This window comes from Dermochelys coriacea, chromosome 8 (genome assembly GCF_009764565.3).
Source record: "Dermochelys coriacea isolate rDerCor1 chromosome 8, rDerCor1.pri.v4, whole genome shotgun sequence".
Classification (NCBI taxonomy): domain Eukaryota; kingdom Metazoa; phylum Chordata; order Testudines; family Dermochelyidae; genus Dermochelys; species Dermochelys coriacea.
Genome location: NC_050075.1, coordinates 20,290,736 through 20,309,649, shown reverse-complemented (window position 1 = coordinate 20,309,649; position 18,914 = coordinate 20,290,736). Strand labels below are relative to the sequence as shown.

The following is an 18,914-nucleotide window of genomic DNA, read 5'->3' as shown; positions in this document are numbered from 1 at the left end:
GACAATTCCTACAGCGCTCATATTTCTAGGGTCCCACACACAATGAATAGGCTTGCATGGAACCTAACCTGTCTGGATGTTTGGTCCATTGGGTTTATTTATAGTCAGACCATGGCAAATGTTTTTGGCACAAACATAAATCCATAGCAGTTAAGACTGTTGTGGTTTGTAAAATTCAGGGTAAAACTAGAGTGGAAATAAACCCAAATATTGTTAGAGCTTTTATTTGGTTTGATTTGGGTTGTGCCATACATGCAGTGTACCATATATATCCTAACTAGTTTTCTGTGAAGGTATATGTATGTATCTGAGGAACAGGTATGTTTAAGAATGCTCAGGTTAGCTTTGTGGTAGTGTGGATTGTCTTGGGAGTCAGATAGATGGCCCTGGAGCAGGCCGATGTTTGGACCCTTCACCTGCAATTGGCAGCAGATGGGATATCTGCTGGGTCCACACAGAACCATACTAGAGTCTATGGGGCTCTGTGCAAGTGCAACAGTCTGCCCATTCACTTTCAGTTGCAGGATCAAAGCCTTGGATTACAATCCCTGTTGCTGGCTGAAAGTTCTGAGAATAAAGGAGACTGAATTGTTGTGTTGTTCTTTTCTAGTCATACTAGACCTTCTTAGAAACCTTCACAGTGACATGTGGGAGGGTTTCCACACTCAAAAGAGTAGAAGGCATTTACGTGACACCTCTGACATTCCAAATGACTGTGTTATGAAACTGACCTGAGGAAACCAAAATGGATCTGGAGAGGGTGGGAAGACACTGACAGAAGAGCTGACGCTGATTTTTTTATCCCAAACAATCTTGGACTTATAGCTGTTCTACCTCTAATATTTGAGTATCTTATGGCTGTGTGGTTACATATGGAGATGGGACAGAACTGGGCCTTGGATATTGACCTCTCCCAATTTGGGAACAAAAGGGCATATTTAAGGTTGACATCCTGGGATCTGAGTCTGCCCTTACGTTTTCAGTTCTGGGCCAGATCCCAAATCAGAAGGGGCCTATTTCCTGGATCTTGTTCAGACATGGCTGAGATCTTGCAAGAAAAGAAATTTCAGTGAGAGTTTGGCACAAGATATTGGAAGTCTCACAAGACCAGCTATACCATCATCTTGTGAGACTACTTCAAGAACAGCTTTTTAGATTTTGACACCAACAAATTTGAACCTGAATTGCAGCCCAGATTTGGTTTCAAATTGAACTCCAAACCCAATCCTATAATTAATATGGACCTGAATCCCACCTCTCCAGCCAACATCTATTTAAAATATACTGGAAGAAATAGAAGAGACAGAGAGAAACAGAAAGACATAACATTTTAACTTCCAATGAAGAGAATTGTGTTCATGTGATCTTATATGCGTTCTTCTGCTTGCAAAGATGAACTCAAAGTCCATGGGGTGGAATTTAAACCATGGTTGCTGAGCTAACCGTAGGCACACGGCGTTACTATGGAAAATTCCTGATTAAAGTCTGCAAAGAATTTCTGATGCAGAGGCTGTTTATTAATAGGTACCTCAGCCTCGCATCTGACATTGACAATTCTGCCCTTTAAACACATCATTTTGCAAGCAGCATGATAAAATGCTGCACTTTTTTTGTGCCGAGGGAGAGAATGTCCCCTCCCTTCCCCCATGCCTCTCTCAGCTGTAACCCCTACAGTTTGCTTTGCTAAGCACAGGAACAAAAACTGCATCCATGAAATTATTTTAACTAGACCATTAAAAAAATTGCACAAGTGATGCTTGGAAAAAAAATCCTCGCTTTAAACTAACTAAACAGCACTATGTGTCCTTGTGTAGTTTCTAGGGTTTTTCTGGTTCACTCAGTTTCAATAGATACATAAGGACTGGAGCCAGGGCTCCTGAATGACTAGCTCAGAACAAAAGCAGGTCTCCTGAGTCTTCCTGAGCAGCCAGCAAATTGAGGGAAAGTTATTTTGGGTTAATCAATGTACTTCAGTTGCAATCACATTTAGCCTCTAACAGAGAAGGCTGCAAACAAGGAATTACTGTTCTGGGCTCAACGATGGATAGGACATGGAAGTGTCACTGGCCAGACTATGCTCTCCTCAGTGCTTTTTTAAAATGTGTCCTGGATTCAATTCTGAAATTTCAAGTATCCTCTTCATTTTCATTTTTCTCCTGCTTTATTTATTTATTTGTACTGGGAATCTGGGAAATTATTGGCAGTTGGTTTAACGTCCCTATGGGGAAGAATTCTAGCCGTGTCCTAGCTGGGACTGTCATATGGAGCCAGAGTAATTATAATCAGTATTCAGTTTTCTGATAGTAAAACTTTGGATTATGCGGGAGAGGTCTCTAAATGCTTGTAGTTTAAATCATTTGGGGAAGGCACCATCACGAGCAGAACTTCCTGAAGGACAGGCATAATGGTAGTTTGGGTACTTTGGGCCAGATTTTCAGAAAAACTGGTCATCATGTTGACTGATCAGCTCTTTTGAAAATCTGCCTCCAGATGAGGATGCTGAGCACTAGAAGATCTGGCCCTGACATCTGGTCCATGTACTAAGTTTAAAGGGGTCTTACTGCCTGCTGTTTCTGCCCCCATCACAAGATGTCTATGCAAATGCTATATAGCCCCGGAAACCCCAGCCTGTCATATTGGTTCCTCAACCGCTACGTCTACAGTAGTGTTTTATCTGCTTCAACTCCTCCTTGCCATCCAAATATGTGGTATTCTACCACAAAACATGCTAGATAGTGTAAACCCAGGCATATGGATATGCCTCCATCCCCATGCAAATCTGCATCTCCACCCTTTTAGACTCCTAACCATCCTTCTTTCTAGTGAAGATCCAGCTTCTTTAAACTTCCAGTCAACTTCTTGGTCCTGATGGGGGACAAACAGCCTGTTTCCATTCCTTCTTTCAAAGCCCAGTCCTTCATGATCCTGAGAACTCTCAACTCCTGCTGAACTCATGGAGCTGCTTGGGCTCTGTGGAGCATGATGAATGGTTTCTTTAGCTGAGCTACTGCAATTAAAAATGGGATGTGTATGTTTTAAGTGCTTTGCTGAATCAAAGCCAAAGAGCTCAGCACCTTGCAGGTTCAAGCCCAAGGAGAATAAGGCCCCTGACCACTGGTCTTGTGACTCACAATCTGCTGAAGGTGAGTGAAAACACACGCACACCCCTCTATCGTTAAAATGTTGCTATAGTTATTTTGTTGTTTCTAGTTCTCTAAAGATGGATAGGAACTTCTGTAGGCGGGGCCTTCTGTTTCAGAGATTTATAATCCATCTGTTCTGGGATTGTATGTGCGTTTTCTCTAGTTCAGTTCCTTCTGTTAATTGTGTGTCGAGTAGCTGTTCAAAAATGTCTTTATCTGGATTTGCTTATGCAGTACTTGTAGAATTCTTGGGTGGATGCCATCACTCAGAATTTCTTTACTTTCTCAAGCATGGCTTTCTCTGCTTATTGCATTCTGCAAGGGTTGCTTCAGCTCCTCTAATTCTGCGTTTAGAAGAGAATTAATTTTGTTATCTGTTCTTCCCCTTTCCTCCTCTTGCCTCAGCTTCTCCTTAAGTAGCTTCTTTTCAGTTTCTTTGGTAACAGTCCATTCAGATTTACCATTTTCAGAGAAGAACTTGAAGCAAAATTCCAGATCTTGAGCCTGCGCTACAGTTCGCTTTGGGTCTGACGTTTACGTCTTCAAGTGTTGCTTTCTTGAGCCCGCATCAAAATGAGAAACAGAGATGAGTCTTGAACCTTTGATAGACTTGCTCAACTAATTACAAGTGAATTATGAAGGCCAGTCCATATACATTTGAAACATAGAATGTCTTTGTGCATGGATGGAATGGTTTCCATGTTGCTGAATTTGTCTGATTTATGGTGTCATGCTGTATGTGAAAGATTTTCTGGACTCAGAGAAACTCAGTCCTTCAACATCAAAATTTCCACAACATCTAGCTTTAGAAGCACCTATAAGGAAGCAGGGAAGAACACAGGCAAACCTGTCAGGTCGAAAGATTCAACTTGGCTTTTCCCTCTGATGTTATTGGTGTTACTCTGCCAACACTGAAAGACTTGACCCATTAAAGTAATGTCAAGCCCTAAACATTCAAAGCATTTCACAGGGTTGTTAGCTATGTGACTCCTTATAACCAATGGGAATACTATATGCAATTACTTGAAAGTCTAGGAGATTAAAGTCTAACTTCAGCTGAGATGAGACATAATACGCACTTGTGAGAACTGTTGCTCTGTCTTTAACTCCCCTTCCCCTCCCCTTCTATGAAAATATAGTGCATGGTGGTAAGAGCAAGGAACTGGAAGTGCCAGAAATCCTTGGTTCTATTCCCTGCTCTGCCACTGACTCACTGTATGACTTTGGGGTTAGTCTCTTTACCTCTCCATGCCAAAATTTCCCCATCAGTAAAATGGGGATAATAATACTTACCACAGAGGGATGTTGTGAGATCCCAAAACTAGGGGACACAGAGGAACATCTTGGGAGGGCATGTCTGAGGCCCGGGCCAGCTCCCACAGGTGGCGGGGTGGGAGTGCCACCCAGCTCTGCTTCTGGCCTCAATGCTGGCTGCCAGACCTGTGCCTGGCGACCCCGCTGGTGGCCCCGCACCCAGGGCTCCGCTCCCGGCCCCTTGCCCGAGACCCTGGCTGCCAGCCCCACTCCCAGGGCTCCATTCCTATCCCTGGCTGCCGACCCTGCGCCCAGGGCTCCACTCTTGGCCCCCCCCCAGCTGTGGTCCAGGCTGTGGTCCTCTTACCCCTATCTGCATCGCCTGCCCCGAGTTGCAGCCCTGCTTCCAGCCCTGGCAGGACTCAGGGGGATGCAGACAGAGGTAAAGGGGGGCGCAACTCTCAAAAGTTTGGGGACCACTGCAATACAGAGTGAGCAGCAGATGATGTCCTAGGTGTGATCCTGGATTTTCTAGCTTTTAGCAATTTAGATCATGTATCTCTCTCCCCTTAATGTTATCTTAATACAGTTGATTATGATTCTTAATACAATGGGCATTTTATTTTATTCTGATAAATAACTCTAATTAGATTAAGCTGCTTCAGATTAAACCAGTCAGATTTCTCAACTGAAATTGACACTTTCATTCTTATTGTGTCTTCATTATCGGATTAAATCTTGATCAAGAGGAATCATTTTCTGAGGCAGTTTTATAACAGGCACAAAACAAAGCTTTGTGTACTGTTCTCTGCCACTCTCATGTGGGAGGCATTGCATATTATAGCGAGATACTGAGATGTTTAGTACAGTCATCTGCAAACTTGCTAGCCAGTGGTCAACAACAGCTCCCTGTGACTGAAAGCTGTTGCCATCAAAATGTATTTTTAGACTTGTATATTCTGAACATCTCACAAACATGCATGAAGCTCACTGTTTCACCCACAATTTTCTCACTTTCTGCAGAAGAAAGGCTCAGGGGTGACTATGTAGAGAGACTGAACTCTCCCCACAGACCTCAAGGTGGTCCCTTCAGGTCAGAGTTAAAGTATGTTCTCTACTGCCAACCCCCAAACCTTTAAAAGTCATGAATGAGACCTCCCAAAATCATGAGGTTGGCCTAAAAACCATGAGAATTTAAAAAAAAAAAAAGTTTGGGGTTCTTTTTGTTTGCCTTCTGATTTTAAAGCTTTAGGGTGCACGTAGGCCATGCTTTCAAGATATTCATGGTAATCATGCGTAAGGCTACGATTGTGTCACGAAGGTCATGGAAATCCCGGAATCACTTCCATTGACCTCTGTGACATTTTCTGCCCCAGTGCTGGAGCTCCCAGCCAGTCCCGCCCCTGCAGCTCCCAGCCCCTGTTTTGGTGGGGGGACCTCGCCCACAACTGCCCAGTTGCAGCAAGCGGCAGGGGGCTGAGACTCTCAGTTAATTAGAAGCATCCAGGAGCTGGGGCTTCAAGAGGAGCACCAAATATCACAAATTGTTGATGCTGCAGGTTGGTGGGGCATGTAGGTAAACATGCACTTCTTCTGGGGCTGTCTCCTCCTGAGAGTCCCTACTAGATTTTCAAAGGCACAAATGGGAGTTAGGTGCCCAAATTGTGCAGCTACCTCCCTTCTGCACCTTTGAAAATCTCTCTGTAAAGCAGCTCATATTACTAACCGCAGCTGGGTTATAATCCCATTTCAGATAGTCCTGCTTGGCATTGGTGCCCATGACAGCCAAAGTTAAAAGCCAGCATTGTAAGTTGGCAGTTGGCCAGAAGCATAACTTTCTCCCACTTCTGCTGAGGAAAGGGAAAAGCAGGTCGGTATTTAAAGTCCCCATGCCCCTCCTTCCACATCACTTCATGTCTAGACACTCACCTGGGTCCTCCCCTCTCCCATATATTTGAGAGAGGGGTACTAGAGCCCCAAACTGCTCATTTGGGGCCTATTCCTTGGACAGCACAAGGAGAACCATATTTCACTGCTCAGTCAAACATCTATGGGCTTTATCAGGGTTCAGTGTGACACACAACACTCATCACTGAGTGCAGGATTGGGGCCTAAAACAACATTCAGTGGCCTAGATACTGATATAACCATCCTCAGCACATCATAGGCTTGCTGCAGAGTGCTAAAAACACCCCTTCCCCAGCCCCCTTTTAAGGGCTATAATGCAGAGGAAACAAATAGGTGGGCCATGGACTTTCTCTGAATTACATATTCTGAGAACAAAAGGTGCAGGAGGCTTTCCTGCTCCATGCCATATCTGTGGCAGGCAGAATATGTTGAGCTTCTTATTGGGACTCTGCGGGAGGAGGAGAAGGTGACAGCTCTGTCTGTAATGGACTGGTTTACCCAGTTTTTTTATTGTTTTGGATACACTCAGGGATGCTGCAGTGACTCAGTCTAAATTGCTGCTTTGTCTGAGAGACACGTTTTCTCTGGGTAATGAGTCGATCTTAGCTCTGATTAGATTTCACTGCAGTAATAATAACCAATGAGTGTTGGCAGCAATGGGGGGTGGTGGGGAGGGTTAGTTCACCATAAAACATGGAGAAGAACTTGCACGACAAAGGGATAGTAGAAGAAAATGAATTAATCACCACTCCAGCTGATCATACAAAGTTGCGTTGTTCTTCCTTCAGTCAGACAATTCCTTCAGTCTCAGGCAGACTGGCCCCCAGCAGCTCTGGGGATCAGAGGAAAGTACAAATGATTTATACAGCCACATTTGCCCCGCCTCCCTACTCCAGCTGTGCCAGGCAAGGCTCCAGTACAGCTGGGGGTCTAAGTCATAATGTGAAACTCACCCAAGTGCGGAGGACTGGTGCAAGGCCCACTGCATTAGTTAAGCCCCTGCATAGGGGCTGTCTGAGATGTCTGCCTACCGAACGCACATCAGCACAAAAGACCTCACTGAGGCTGGACCAGCGTCGGGCCAGGATCTTTGGATCTGTGCTTAAACAGATCCAGGAGCCCTAGTATCTTGTACAACCAGCACGATATGACTGTGACTGCTATTTAAGCCCATAGGGAATAGCAGATATAGCAGAGGTTGTCAACATCCCACAGCATGGCCCTGGGTTGAGAAATTGGTGAGGTGGATTTCACCCTCTGCTCTCCAACATATAAAAGCCCAAGTTAATTTCACCCTCAGTTCTATATTCATTTTACATGTTATGATTCACTAAGGTACAAGAGAAAACTCTGTCTTAGGCAAGCGTGACGTAAGAGTACAGATGGGCAAATAATATGAGTGACGTTTTCTGCTGCTATAAATTCAAATCGAAATCCCTATTCAGTCCAGCCATCTTCAGTGCCCTTCTGTGATCAGTCCCACATGATTGTGTTGTGCTAGCACAGATACTGGCAGAAAGTGAACATTAAGGTCACACAATTAAGTACTTGTGGAAAAGTCATCTTTAGTATCCTTTCCACAGGCATTCACACTAGAAAACTGTTTCTAATAATTTTACTCAGCTAATCACAGAACAGAAGCAATAGCATATGAGTGATGTGGACAATCGCAACTTGAATACTGAATATCAGAAAGCAAGCCACAGTGTAAAGAAAATGCACATTGTCACTATTTTGAATAATAAATATATCTGATTAAAATGTCATCTATCCAGACGTTCTTCAAACAGAGCTTGATCCTGGTTCACCCAGCGTGCTGGTGGGGGCTCCCTACCTCACAAGTTACATTCTCTCTGGGGCTGTGAAAACGAGAAGTCTATCTCCAGCCCAATGCCAAGGTGAAGTCTGTTTCAGGCCCATGCTTCAGGGCACAATTTAATGTTCAAACACACCATCTCAGGAGTAACACCAAAACAAAGCAATTCCTCAGACCGACCAGGCCTGCAGGTTCTTCCTTTGCCTCTCTCTGTCCCTGGAAAGAGCATCCTTCCATTAAATCCCCTGATGAATCATGTGACTGGCAGGGAGTCCTTAACCCTTACCTGTCAGAGGCTGCTTGTCCCTTTCCTGTGCACATAGGGAATGAGTGGGCAAGCATAGGGAATGGGTGGAGTCTTGACTTTATATCCCCAATGCACTGACTAGCTCATTTGAGCAGGCACAGAGGAGAAGGAAAACTGATAGTCTGACCCTGTCTCTGAGTCACAGTTCAACCTTCTGCTCCAGCGCCAGCACAATTACATGCTGCCTCCTACTCAAGGCACACTGTATTCTTATAGTCTGGCCCCAAAAGAAGTGAACTTTGTCTAATAAATGATTTGTTACAAATGATTTGCTCAGCTCCACAAAGGAGCCTGATGTGACATAGTAACTTCTTGCCCCAGCAAATATCTAGGAAAAGAGCCCGATGTCACTTCTCCTTGTTCCCATAAACCATCTGGTGAGTGTGCATAACTACCTCCTTTCTAAGCCTTAAACAAACATTTGGTCAAGGAGACCAGGGCCTCCTTGTTTTGCTTACAGCGAATGCCCATGAGAGGAGCCAAGTGCCAGCTCTCCAACTCTCTGTCAATCTAATACTTTCCACATCAGCCTCACCAGCTCCTGACAGGTCAGCATGCAGCATGAGTCACACAATGTGCAATGCCAGTTGGTGCTATCATTTAATGTTTTAAACAATGTTTAGTCTCTTAAACTTTCTGTAGCTTTGTTCATTTCAGTCTTGAAACAGATACAGGGATCAATCTTCTGGCTCATTTCTTGGCTTCTTGCTTCAGTCACACCACCTCTCTCTTTGCAGTCCTCCACTGGCTCCCTGTTAGCCATAGCATCAAACATAAACTACTTGTCTTCACTTTTAAGGCCTTTCATGGCCTATCCCTCCCTACCTTTCATCTCTTATATGCTATTAAGATGCTGAATCCCATCTTTGCTTTGCCATAGATTCCAGTCTTCATCACCAGTTTGTTAAATTTTCAAACAAGCACCTTGATGCTCCTCTCTCATGCTGCCCCTTATGTATAAGAGGAACCCCCTGTAGACATTTGCAAAACCACCTCATTATCCTCCTTCAAAGCCTTCCTTAAAATTCTCCTCTGCCAAAAAGCCTACAAAATACTTAACAATGGTTAGGCAGCTGATGTGCTATCAGGATAACCAGGATTGTTTCACTGTGTCCTTGTGCTCCTCCTGTCTGTTTGTATTGCCCTGTTATCTCATATCTTATACTTAGATTGTAAAATCTTTGAGGCACTGTCTTTTTGTTGTAGGTATGTAAAGTTCCTAGCACAATAGGGCCCTCCTCCATTGTTGAGGCCCTTGGGCAACTATCACAATATAAATATTAACTAAGGATCTGATCAAAACTCTCACTGAAATCAGCAGAAGTCCAACCAAGTGTTTCTTTCTCTTTCTTTTTATGGTCACACATAAAAGATCTCAAAAGCCAGTTTGTTACTATTGCCATCTTGCTTTTACCCATGTGAGTTCTGTCATGGTTTCACAGATTAGAGGTTAATGCTGGACATATGGAAGCTGGAATGCCAAGCTCTTACATGGTTTTGGTTTCTACTAATTTCTATAGATTGTGATTTCTAGTAGTTTGTTTGGTTTCTTGTAGTTCTTTAGATTGTAACCTAGTCGATTCAGACATTCTCAGGACTAGTCATTTAAGATAACAAACCTTGAAATTGTTACTGGTCCCTCTGCTGAGAAGGAAGTTTCTTCTTTTGGCACTTGTCTAAGACTGACAAGTGCCAATCTAGTAAGTTCCAGAAAAAAAAAAGATACAACCAAAAGCTAAACTAGTGTTAAGATAGCAGGGACCACTGCTCCATATCTCAGAGAGCTATCCTTGTTAGTCTGGAAGCAAATCAGTGCTTTCCCTAAAGGGAGAACATTGTTGTGACTTCATGTAATTGTTTTTGAGCCACTGCTCTTTAATTTAGCTGAGCTGCAGCCATGGGAACTCCACCATGCCTTCGCTCTAAGGGTATGTTTTAACTGTCAGCTCAAAAGGTCTAGCAGATAGAGGGGTGTTTTTCTACATTCCCTCTCCTTGTCTTCGTTACCCACATAACCTGAGTGTTTCTCCTTGGCAGCTACTAACCTGGTACCTGTTCTTTGTAAGTGATCTTAGTGTGAGAGCCCAGAGCAATGTGTTCTTGTATTTATCAGACTGCAGAGTAACAGATCTGGAAATTAATCAACCTTTCATTTATTCCACTGCCTCAGGAAAGCTGCAAACTTTAAACAGTTTTTCTGATCTTATATTCCAAATTCTAGAGGGTATTTTCACATGTCATGGAGGGTTTTGGTTTAGTTGGTGGGTAGTTTCATATCATAGCATTACCAGCTATTGCTATTATGGCAAAGTGTCAGTCGCATTTTCCATTGTGAATGCCCCCATTTTTTTGCTGGGGTTCATTTGTGAGACAGTCAGGAAGCATTATCTTTGCGTCAGGAAGCATAATCTTCTGTCCTACAGAAAATCTCTTTAAGGCTGATATTTTCAGTATTACTTAGGAAATCTAGATGTACAATTCCCATTGAAATTAACGGGAGTAGTGCATCTAAATCCACAGGCAGCTTTGAAAAATCTCACTTTTTTGTACTAAAGAAATAATAATTTTTTGGATGCCCAAAAAAAGCCCAATTTTAAGTCTAGAATTCTGTTGACTCTTGACCCTTGGTATAGTTTGGTGCCTTCAAAAAACAGAGTTGAGATAGGCCTGAGTAGCAAAATTTGGTTCCAGTTCTTCAAAATTCAGGAGTGGTCACATCTGGAGTTTGGTTTAGCCCATAACACAGATGGGGCCAATAAAAAAATTGGCTTCAGATTTAGGTTTGGATTATGATTTTGAAGTTTGAGGGTGGTAGACCTGGGGTCTTGGTGTGAGCCCATCTCGAAAATAAACTAAGCTGAGGAGCTGTTAAACTGAAAAGCAAATGCTGTAGGTATGGGAGGGAAATGTGAGGATTTTCCTCCCAATCATCATACTTCTAACTGTGCAGGGCTCTTCTCAGGACCTGTCAGTGGCCCTTTAACTATATAAAGAAAGATCTTCTTTCCCCATCCAGCCAGGAGATGAGTGGACCAAGTAAAGCTGGGCAATTTTTTCAATAAATATTTTACTGGCCAAAAATTACAGTTTTGGGTCATCCAAAACTGTTCACAATACGGGTCAAATTTGGCAAATGTTTTCAGACTAATAAAAATGGGGACGGGGGAATTTTGAAAATTTCATTTTGAAATGATTGTTTCTAAATTTAGCTAGATTTATCTTTTTTTAAAAAAATGTTAAAAAGCATCCAGAAATGAAACACGTTTCATTTTGTTCAATCCTAAACTAAACTTTTTTGGGGGGTTTTTTTGGTTAGCCTCTGAACTGAAAAAGTCAATAATTTGCCCTGCTCTAGTTCCGGGCCTCTGCCAGCCTATGGAGTAAGAGTGTAGAAAAGGATTCTTTTGGGCAAGCAGGCAAGGCATAGAAGTTTAAAAGGCAGGGGATGCTGCAGGTAAGGACAGAGGTGCACAAGCACAAACTGCGAATAAGACCAAGGACGGGAATAGCAGAGGGTGCCACAATGCAAGACAGATATTCTGCAAAAAGAACAGGAGTACTTGTGGCACCTTAGAGACTAACAAATTGTTAGTCTCTAAGGTGCCACAAGTACTCCTATTCTTTTTGCGGATACAGACTAACACGGCTGCTACTTTGAAACCAGAGATATTCTGGCAGAGCTGCATGGAGCCTTAGAACTGGAAAAGCAGGTTGAGTTGGGTGGGAATTTCAGGACTGAAATGGTAGAAGGTGCTGCATCTCAGGATTGAGGTACATCAGCTAAACTGTGTTGGGGAGGAGTTCATAGAGCCTGCCTGTGCAGTGCCTATGATGATTTGCACAAGTACAATCCACTCCTCACCGCTCAGCACTAAATTTCATTGCTCAGTCATCACATCCCAACCCTTTGTGTGCCACCCACCTTTTATGTCTTGCCTTTTACATTGTAAGCTCTGTTATTATTTAACATCTATATTGCATTAGTACCTAAATGCCACAGTTTGTGTTTGATGCAGTGGAAGGGAGCCAATGAAGGAACTTAAACGCAGTGACATAGTCAGAACAAGACAAGGAGATGATCTTAGCAGCAGCATTTTGAATGGATATGAAAGGGGTGAGGTTGCAGGCACGAAAGCCAGAGAGGAGGAGATTGCTTAGGCAAGGCATGAGATGATCAGAGCTTGCATAAGAGTTTTAGCAGTGTGGGCAGAGAGGAAAAATTGAAGCTTGGAGATGTTGTGCAAGAATATATGGCAAGAATTAGACACAGCCTGGATGTCTGGGTCAAAGGAAAGGGCTGAGTCACAGATGAAGCCAAGATTATGGGCTTGAGCAATGGAGAGGGTGTTGGTGTCCTTTGAAAGAGAAAGGCAGAAAAGCAGCGGGTTCATGACGAAAGGTCATTAACTTGGTTTTGGCCATGCTGAATTTCAGTGGAAAGTTGACCAGGAACTGTCATTTGTTGAATGTGTGTACAGTTCTTAGCACATTGGAGCCCCCACCTGTTTGAAGCTAGGTGCTACTGGGGTGTTGTTGATAAGGGTAAGGACCACAGTGTGAACCCTCCAAACTTAGAGGCAGTGGAGTATTTAAAATAAAATCCAGAACTGAACCACCCCTCCTTACAGTTACACAAAACCTCCCCAGTGCTTTTTTCCCATGCTCAAGCCATCTGTTTCCCCATTTCACCAGAAAAAAGCTTACCCTAGGAAAGCATCACAGTACATGCTCACTTAAGTTATGTTTACACTGCAAGTACAAGGAGTATACATGACTTGAGTTAGCTCACCTCCATAAAATAGCAGTGAAGACACAGTAACGCAACTTTTAATTCAGGTTAGCAGCTCGAGTTCAACCCCAGGTTCCCCTATGGGCTTGAACCCAAGCTGCTAACCCAAGCTAAAAGCAGAGTCATTACTGCTATTTTAACCCAAGTTAGCTCTCACAGGTTAGCTGTTAGATGTTAAGAACACATCTCTTTTTGCAGCATAGACATACCTACACAAATGGTGTGGCTAAGTGGGAAGGTGAACAGCTATTTAACATCCCCAGATTTTACTCTTCTCCGGGGCTGATGTGTGAGAAAGGTTACTCAGTCCATCAGAGTTTTGCAATATTTTCACCCAAACCAACAAAAACAACAACAGAAATCAAATTGGTGCCATCCCATTGTAGAGTAGGAGCCCTGGCGACTGAACAGCACGTAACCATGTTGGAAATCATTAAAGAACAAGGTTGCGTGTGAATGGTTTTAAATGATAAACCAGTCAGGTCAGTCTCAACCTAAAAGGGATCCAGGCACACACTGTACTGGGAAGAGAGAAATCTGAGCCAGCTACCTGAGCATTCCGTATGTCATAATCGCTCCAAGATGACTTGTGAGACTGGGGGCAGTTTGACGAGACCGAGGGGCATAGGAACAGCAAAGAGGAAGAGTAATCCAGTAAAATCAAAACAAATTTGGAGGTTGCTAAACCTCTTCGTTTGCACACCTATGCCAGGCCCATCAAAGACAAAGCTCTGCTGAGAAGAGAGGGAGTTGCTCTTTGTGGAACAGCCAGTTGATTTTCCCCCCTGAAATTTCCACAAAAAAATGACAGAACTTTTATTTCAACATGCCCTTTTTATTTGGCCAGCTTTTGACTAGCTCCTGATCTGTCACGTCTGAAGACTTCAATTCAGATTCTTCCTCTGGATATATCAAGTGAAAATTAATTAGTAGTGTCAGCATAGTTGTTCATCTATGCACATCACAAACTCACCACATACACATGGCTCAGTTGATAGTCTCCGCTCAAGAACGACCCAGGTCTGAAATATCAGGATCTCCAGGGATATGTTGCAGGTCATATGTTGCTGACATGCATTGATAGAATGCTATTGAGTGTGCAGGCACAGGATAGGAATAGCAATGAAAAGTGCCAGTCTAGAGAAATAGCTCTTATTTATTATGTACATATACACCTGAGCACTTCGATCTTTAATGCAGTCATCCTCCCAACACCTTGTGAGGTAGAGCAGTTATTCCCTACTTTAAAGTTATCCCCTACTATTATCTCCACTTTACAGATCAGGAACTGAGGGTGACTTGCCCAAGATCACACAGGGAGTCTGTGGCAGAGTAAGGAATTGAACCTGAATCTCTCAAGTCCCACATAGCACCCTAGCCACTAAACCATGCATGTTGTGGGCCAGGATTAAAGCAATAATGCAGCTCTTATATAGCACTTTTCATTCATAGATTTCAAAGTGCTTTACAAAGGAGGTCAGTGTCATTTTACAGATGAGGTAACTGAGGCATGAGAGGTGACATGACTTGTCCAAAGCCATCCAGCAGGCCAGCGGCAGAGCTGGGAATAGAACCCAGATCTCCTGGTTCACTGCTGTATCCACTAGGCAACACTTCCCCCTGTTTTGTTTTAATAGTGTGATGTACAGGAAGACATGAGGACATGACTGTTGAAGGAATGGGTGCTTTGCGTCAAGGCACAAGATCATCTTGTCCAGGTATTTATAGAGCACCCATTAACAGAGCTGTGAGTGTGGGAAAGCGTACATAACACTAGGTCCTGTTAGCTTTAGCCAGTGCAAAAAGCCCTTGCTTTTAGGAACATTAAATTAACTGTGAAGTAAATAAATGAAAATGAAGAGTTCTCTCTTGCTATTGTGTTGCAGGCATCGTTTGTTAGATGCTGCTGTACTGTGGAGTCCTTATCTCTCCCTCCAGATAAACTAAATGAGGACTCCTGAGGCTGACTCTCCTAGAGTGTTCTCATCTGCCAGAGATTTAGCTGCCCTTTTCTTGTATGTTTTGCTACAGAGTGATTTTTTTTAAAATCTTACTTTAACCCCCAGCACACTCATCATTCATGGCTTACACCGTAAGGACATAAAGGGCTGAGGAGAGATGCTCCAAGGTCTTTTGTTCATGTTGATGAACTTTACTTTCCATAGGCAGCGACAGGATCTCTGTTAAACACAGCTGCTTGAGCCATGCTAAAAAAGTGGTGCCTTGTGTAGGGTAGAACTTGGAACAGCTCATAGACAGATCGATCACTCCCACCTTTTCCCATGCCATTACAGTAATTAGACTTAGCTCCCCCATCACTCTTGCTTTCAGTATTCTTTTAATGGGGCTTAATGAGCATTCAGCTGTTGAAACATGAATCAAATATACAAATTACACTTGAAGTCACTGGGAAAAATCAGTTGACTGTGATTTCAAGCCCTAGTGACTTTTCTCACTCTGCAGGGGTATTTGGTCCAGAGACATGGAAAAGGCAGGTCCCAGGTGGATAAATGAGGCTTGGATTTTAAGTTCAGCTGGAGGAAAATTTGGTGAGACACCATTGCTTTTTTAGCTTGAAGACATTATCTACTTATCCTGCTGATTTATTCTGTGAAGGGGGCTGAAATCTACTTTTAATTAAAATGTATAGGCCAGAGCATAAATGTAGGACACACATTACCTTCTTTGCACAGTGGATCTCACTGATGCTAATGGGACATTTCCACAAAAAGCAAGGGTCAAATATGGCCTTTCTATGATAACTCAGCTTTTAGATATTATCATTGTTATTTAAGTACCTGACTGTCACATTCAGCATCACTCAGTAGGAAAATACACTCCACTTTTAGGACCACCATTATTTCTGCCCTTTATTTCTCTTCCTTTCCCATCCTCCTTTCAATGCTTCTCTTCTACTTCCCTGTCTTTGTGTCCTGCTGCCTTGCTACCCCCTGCTTTTTCTCTCTGCAGTCCCTCCAGCCCTGCCACATGGGCTTCCCTCTCATCTCTTCCATAATTTATCTGCAGAAATGGTCAACATTGAAATAATTTATACCAAGGTAAAAACTACAGTGCCTTGTCTCCAACTAGGATTTTACATTGAGTTAGCTTCCTCAATATAGAAGCACACTTTTTTTGCAGTGCAGAAAAAACCTTAGTTCTATTCCTCCCTCCAACAGGGTTCTTCTTGAGTAAATCAGTTAATCGCTTCATGCCTCAGTTTGCCTACCTGTAAAATGGGGATAGTGCCCAAATTCTACTGTTTTATTAGAAGAATAGAGAGAAAATATGTGAGACCAAATAAATGTTGAATGACAATAAATTATCTAAATTGTTGAACAGATATTTTAAAGTTTATATTTATAATATATATCTACTTTTTTTGATTGGTGACCAAGGACTATACAAAACAAAGTGACACCCAGCTATATGACCTGTTGGTATATGTCCAAACTGCTGAAGAAAAAGAATGTATCATGTGCGTATATATATACACAGAAATGTCTAAATATAAATACTCATATACAAATACATACACTGTGGATTTGGGTAATCTATTCAAATGTTTGGGATGTTAAATAGTAGCAAAAATCCTGTATTCATTTTTGAATTTTCCAAAAACATATTCAGCTGTTCCATCCACCAGAAAACATCTGTCTCGGGAACTGGAAATTGGGGATTAACAAAATCCAGTTCCTTTCTAGAGTGATTTTGATCCAGCTGCACCCAGTTATGAAAGTTAAAACAAAAAAATCACAACAAAGCAGTCGTCACTTTAGGATGACTTTAGAAGGCCGCTCTGAAACCTCCTAGCAACAACTGCCTAATTATCTCTGCAGGTTGGTGCTCCTTATTCTAAGCTGCAATAAAGCACCGTCACCAGCCCTAACTGTTACCCACTAGTGAATTACAGCAGTATCTGCTACACAGCAGGGGCTGTCAGTTAACATACATTTTGCACAGAAAGTAGAGTTTGTTTTCAAGATCTGCAGAACCTTGAATCTATTTCAGCACCCAAACTATGATGATAGTCAGTACTGTATGTAAACCTGTGAACGTTTCAGGAATCAAGATCACTACTGGAATTAACTGGGCCTTGGTCATTTAGGAAGGAACAGCCTGGTGGATCTCTCCTGGCCCTATATGCCCTGTATTCCAGTCATGTGTACAGATTTTAATTTCCTGAAGAATCATTTATGTTCTGCAGAAGACGGGGAAGGATGGTCTGGTGGTTAGGGTGCTAGCTTGGATTTAGGAGACCTGTCTTCATTTCATTGCTCTGTCACAGACTTCTTGTGTGACTGTGGGACAAGTCACTTGGTCTCTCTGTGCCTCAGTTCCCCGCCTGTAAAAGGGAACAATAGTTCTTCCTTATCTTACAAGGCTGTTGTGGGATTAAAGATTGTGAGGCATGCAGATACTACATAGAAAGAAGGCCATGCAAATATCATGGATAGAGAGGAGGGCATTTTGTTCCTCAGGCCTTTTATTAATAAATCATGAGTTCCCTAAACTAAGGGTTGAAGTGGGCTGGCTCACGACAGCCTGGAATGTTGCTACTCTTCCTTTGTATTTTCAGGGAGCCTGAGACAGCATATCTGAGAGAGGAGTGAATTGCTTCAATCCATGCAATTAGTGTTAACTCTGAATAGTAATGAAGACATTTTCAATATTGTCAGCATGATCAAGCTTCCCTGTAAATTGTCACATCCTACAACTAAATTGTTAAACATCAAAGGCTACAGACAATTTTCTGTGTAGGTGACGAATTAACTATATTCTGACACTGGATAACTGGGAAAAATGCTTTGAGTACAAAAGTCAACGGAATCTGCTGTCTGTAATTTAACCTGGAACCACAATACAGCATATAAAGGAAATTGTATGGTTTAATGGATATGAATCTTTCACCTCCATTAACAATGAGCCCGAGCTGCAGATTTCACATCCAGATCTAGAACTTTTATAGAGTTTGGGGTTATCCAGATCCAGGAGTTTGATTGCACCAGTTATACAGTGAGGGGCTATGTCAGAGGGTTGTGTTTTTTTGGGGGGAGAGGGGGGAAGCAAAAGTTACAGTGGTGTAAATCAGAAGTAATTCACTAGAACCAGCTAAGTTACACCAATGTAAAACTGGCATAAATGAGAAGAGAATTGGGCCTGGATCTGAAAGTCATGGTGAGCATCTCATGACTTCTTGGAGGTCTCAGTCTAGTTCCTAGCAGGTCTACACTAAATTCACATTTCTCAATTATTTAAATTATTATTATGTTGTTTTTTATTAATTTGTCTTCCAGTGGTAAGTAGAGCCCCAGCCACCATTGGGGCCCCATTATGCAAGGCATTGTACAAAAACATAGTAAGACTTAGTCCCTGCAGTGAAGAGCTCACGGGCTAAATATGGCAGGAGTGGGTAAGAAGGGAAGGCAGAAGGGGATTAGTTAAAAGAAAAAGAAAAGGAAGGGAGGAGGTCAGGGGGACAGGGAGGAAAGCAGTGCTGGATTAAAGAATTTTGGGGCCTGTTGCTATGGAATTTGGGGGGGCCCTCCACCTTCCTTAAACTAGACAGAGCATGTGGGGGGCAGATATTCTGACTAGGCACCAAACCTGAGTGCTGCTGTGACCCCAAGCACCAAATCACAATGTTACCCACTCAAATTTGGCCTGGCCATTCCCCTATTATGATGGAGGGGTGAC

At 42.8% G+C, this 18,914-nt stretch overlaps 1 long non-coding RNA gene across 2 annotated transcripts; it reads right to left on the bottom strand.

The window, feature by feature from the left end:
- Positions 1 to 208: 208 nt before the first annotated feature.
- LOC122461233 lies at positions 209 to 8,612 on the bottom strand. 2 transcript variants are annotated; one of them, XR_006283076.1, is made up of 3 exons: positions 8,408 to 8,612; positions 7,052 to 7,137; positions 209 to 3,958 (listed from the first exon to the last, which is right to left on the bottom strand). It is a non-coding gene; the product is annotated as an uncharacterized LOC122461233 (long non-coding RNA). The 2 variants fall into 2 exon arrangements; XR_006283075.1 differs by lacking the exon at positions 8,408 to 8,612 and adding an exon at positions 8,258 to 8,356.
- Positions 8,613 to 18,914: the final 10,302 nt, after the last annotated feature.